This window comes from Nycticebus coucang, chromosome 7, assembly GCF_027406575.1.
Source record: "Nycticebus coucang isolate mNycCou1 chromosome 7, mNycCou1.pri, whole genome shotgun sequence".
Lineage (NCBI taxonomy): Eukaryota > Metazoa > Chordata > Mammalia > Primates > Lorisidae > Nycticebus > Nycticebus coucang.
In genome coordinates, this window is record NC_069786.1 from 90,566,986 (window position 1) to 90,571,149 (window position 4,164).

Consider the following 4,164-nt stretch of genomic DNA (forward strand, 5'->3'; position numbering starts at 1 on the left):
TGAAAGAAAGAAGCAGCCTAATCTCTCAAGAGTTCATCAGTACTGAAGGAAACAGAATGAAGTACGTGCCTACAGCAGCCATGGTATCAGACCAGGTCAGCCCCCAAAAGACATGAATAGATTGAATTCTGTTGATATGAGGATATTATTCTCAAATTTCTACTTTTAGGGAATTTAAAATGTGATATAGAAGTGGCAAAGAAAAAAAAGCTGAAGCACAAAAATTTAACTATACTTGTAGTAGCACAAGTATTATAATAATGAATTTGATCAAAAATACTTGTTTCAACGAAATATTTCTATTAAAATCGTAAGAAAGTTACTTGCTATGAAATAAAAATAAATCATCCCTTTCCTTACTGAAATACATGTTTATAAATGGAAACATCACTGTTTAATTATGTTACGCATTCATTGTGGGGTCCAGTGTGTCAGTGGTCACTGTGTTACTTCACAGGATAAGATACGAGACTAAAACTGGTTGCACAACAAAGTCAAGCCTGCCAGGAACAAATTCCTTAGCTATATCAGGACTGTAGACAGACCTCAATCTTTGACCTCATAAGAAAAAATTCAATATTTTTCATCACATTAAAATTAAATATGTATATAAACAAAAATAAGTAAAATTTACTGGAAGATAATTTTGCATTAAAAGATCAAGTTTGCAAATTCAGAATTTGTGAAAACATAAACATGTACTAAATGAGTTATATTATTGCTTAATTCTACCAAATAAGAGGCAAAATTATCTACTTTGGAAAATAAAATAAAACATTATCAAATGATCTTAAAATATTATTATCTTATATTTTAAAATCTACTGTACTTATTAAAATGACTTCTTATCTCTGTCCCTGCATATAGCTATTGTACTTGTCTTTGGCAACTCAAAATTATTACATTAAAAATCCAGTATTGTTTTACTACTTCACCTTGCTTGTTGCCCATAGTATCTTGTCTTAATCCTGGTGATGGCATCTGCAATCCACTTTTTGAAATTAAAAATTTTAGGGGCGGCGCCTGTGGCTCAGTGAGTAGGGCGCGGCCCCATATGCCGAGGGTGGCCGGTTCGGACCCAGCCCCGGCCAAACTGCAACAGAAAAATAGCCAGGCATTGTGGCGGGCGCCTGTAGTCCCAGCTGTTCGGGAGGCTGAGGCAAGAGAATCGCATAAGCCCAAGAGTTAGAGGTTGCTGTGAGTCGTGTGACACCACGGCACTCTACCCGAGGGCGGTACAGTGAGACTCTGTCTCTCCAAAAAAAAAAAAAAAAAAAAAAAAAATTTTATATTTGTCTGTGAGTTCTTATTCTCTTACACTCCCTGTCATTCATCTGGGATTTATATCTTTGATTTTTAACTCAAAGTTATATATTAAACCTACCTTTTCTTCTTTTGATTTAATAATTTTTTTTCCTCTCCTTTATCTCTTACATGGGATAATCTATTTTTTCACTTGTCTCTGCTACTAGGCTTTTTCAATATATCTTTTCAGTGTAATTTTTTTTAATTTCCTAGTTTTTCTATTTACTTTATTATAAAAACTTCTATACGTGTGTCAACAGGAAAAAAAAATCCAAATTCATTAGACACATAAAAATACCTGACAAATTTGACCCTGAACTGTGATTTTAGCATCACCTTCAACTACTTCTTCAATTTATTATCAATAAGTTGTTACTCATGCTTTTACAAAATAAATCAAGATTCTTTTCTATTTTATTCATTTTCTCAGACCTGTAAAGTGTCTTTGAGGTATAGCACTAGCCTCATGCCACCCCTAATTAACATGCTAATGGGTTACTCCAATTTATTCCACTTGTTCATGAACTTTGTGCATAACCACTTGTCCCTGTTTCTTTGTGTCACATTGACCTTGATGTCACATGTCTTACATAGTCAGAAATGCTGTATATACTTTCACAGAAAATAATGTTTTAAGACATTAAGGTGTCTCAATACTTACCTGGCAGGGGAGATACCATGATCACGAAGATGGTTTTCCCAGGGCAAGACTTCTCCATTGCACTCTGGATGTGCTGACCCCTGCGATTTCCCCAAATGTGGGAAACTCAACTGCATAATTCATGGTAGGGGGAAACTGTGTTCGCACTCTCTCTTGAATTAAAAAAAAAAAGACAAAAAGACATTAAGGTGTCTCAAAATGCTCCCAGACCCTGGGAAGTATTCAAATTAAAAAAGTTTAAATATTTTTATTCCTATATTTTTGCTTTCATTAAATAGATCATATAAGCAACTTTATAAAGAGAAAAATTATTTTATGATTTTAAAACATATTACATTTCTTTAACATACTGTATAAGTCATCAGGTGATTAACAGGTAGTTAATCTAAGAGAATGATTCATTTTACTAGTTATGATTTTATTTTCTATTAATTTATATTAATATTTACATTGTATGCATTTACTATTAATTTTACTCCCGGTCTTTATTCAATAATTCTCAGATACATTATATTTTCATTATTTATAATCAAAACTATAGTAGTGATTCTTAATACATTTTGAACTATACTAATACGGTTTGTTTTACATAGGTGCCATGGTCTGAATTGATTCCTATCAAGATTTTCTATGCTGAAGTCCTAATCCCCAGTATCTCAATTTATTTGGAGATAGAACTTTTAAATAGGTGAGTAGGTTAAAATAAGAACCTTAGAGTGGGCTCAAATCCAACCTGATTATTGTCCTTATAAGAAAAGGTGATTAGAATGCACAGCAAGAACCAGGGAGAACTCTATAAACTGTTAGCAACAAGGCAGTGGCCATCTGCAAGCCATGGAGAGAGGTCTCATGAGAAGTAAAGCCTGATGACATCTTGATCTTGGACTTCTATTGCCCAGCACTGTGAGAAAAATAAGTTTCTGTTGTTTGAGTCATTCAGTCTTTGGTATTTTGTTATGGCAACCTTAGCAAACTAAGACAATAGATTCTATTAAGGCATCAGTGTTAGTAATTCTTTGCTCACAGTTTTTCCTTCCACAGGAGATAGCACAGAAGAGCACAGGCTTTGAGTATAAACAACAAACATAAGTAAAAATCCCAACTCAGGTACTTAACAGTTGCCTGATTTTCTAAAATTCACTGAACTTCAATAAACTCATTGATAAATAGGAATAATTGTAGCCATATCATAAGGGTATCTGTATATTAACTAAGTTTATGTATAGTAAACTAATTGAAATCATTCATTTTACTGCCCATTTTCATAATGGAAAAAGCTGCTTACTTTGGGAAAATTTCTGTTTTCCTTGATCAATACATTAACCTGTCTTTTAAAAATTGTTTTTCTTTTTGGCTTGGTGCCCATGCTCAGTGGTTAGGGATCCAGCCACATACACCGGGGCTGATGGGTTAGAAACTGGACCAGGCCTGCTAGAACAACAATGATAACTAAAACAATAACAATAACAACAAAAAAATAGCCTGGCATTGTGCAGGTGCCTGAAGTCCCAGTTACATGGGAGGCTGAGGCAAAAAAATTACATAAGCCCAAGAGTTTCAGGTTGCTGTGAGCTGTGCCACTATGGCATGCTTCCAAGGGCGACATAGTGAAACTCTGTCTCAAATAAATAAATAAATACAAAAATTGTTTTTAAGAAACTAGCCATTTTTGCTTTACTTTCTTCTGGATCTTCTAAAATAGGTCTTATACATTCAAGTTTATCCTTTTTAAAGCTCTAAACTTTATATTAATTATAAATATTCCAAGCCACACATCATAATAAATAACATCAATTACGTTGGTAGCTTGTAAGTTGTTTATTTTTCAGAATTGAATGAATCACAGAAGGACAAATTTACTAATTCCTCAATATTTCGCCTGTGCTCTCCAATTGAAATTTCAATTAATTACATTAAATTGAAATTTTAGTTTCTCAGCCTTGCTTGTCATCATTCATGTGCTCAGTTTCCACACGTAACTAGTAATGATTAGCGCTGATATGGAATACTTCCATCATTTCAGAAAGTTTTACCAGTCTGTGCTGCTAGTTATTAATACTTAACAATAAGCATACAAAATAAAGTTGGAATAATAATACAGGGAAATTAAGAGACTTAAATCCTTATTATTTGTACTCACTTCTCATGAACAATTTAAAGTATTCATAAAATAGCATCCATGCTTAAAGTTCTCTGTA

General features: G+C 33.3%; 1 non-coding gene across 1 annotated transcript; it reads left to right on the plus strand.

The window, feature by feature from the left end:
- Positions 1-1,958: 1,958 nt before the first annotated feature.
- LOC128591107 (U1 spliceosomal RNA) lies at positions 1,959-2,122 on the plus strand. Its single transcript, XR_008381532.1, has one exon. It is a non-coding gene; the product is annotated as a U1 spliceosomal RNA (small nuclear RNA).
- Positions 2,123-4,164: the final 2,042 nt, after the last annotated feature.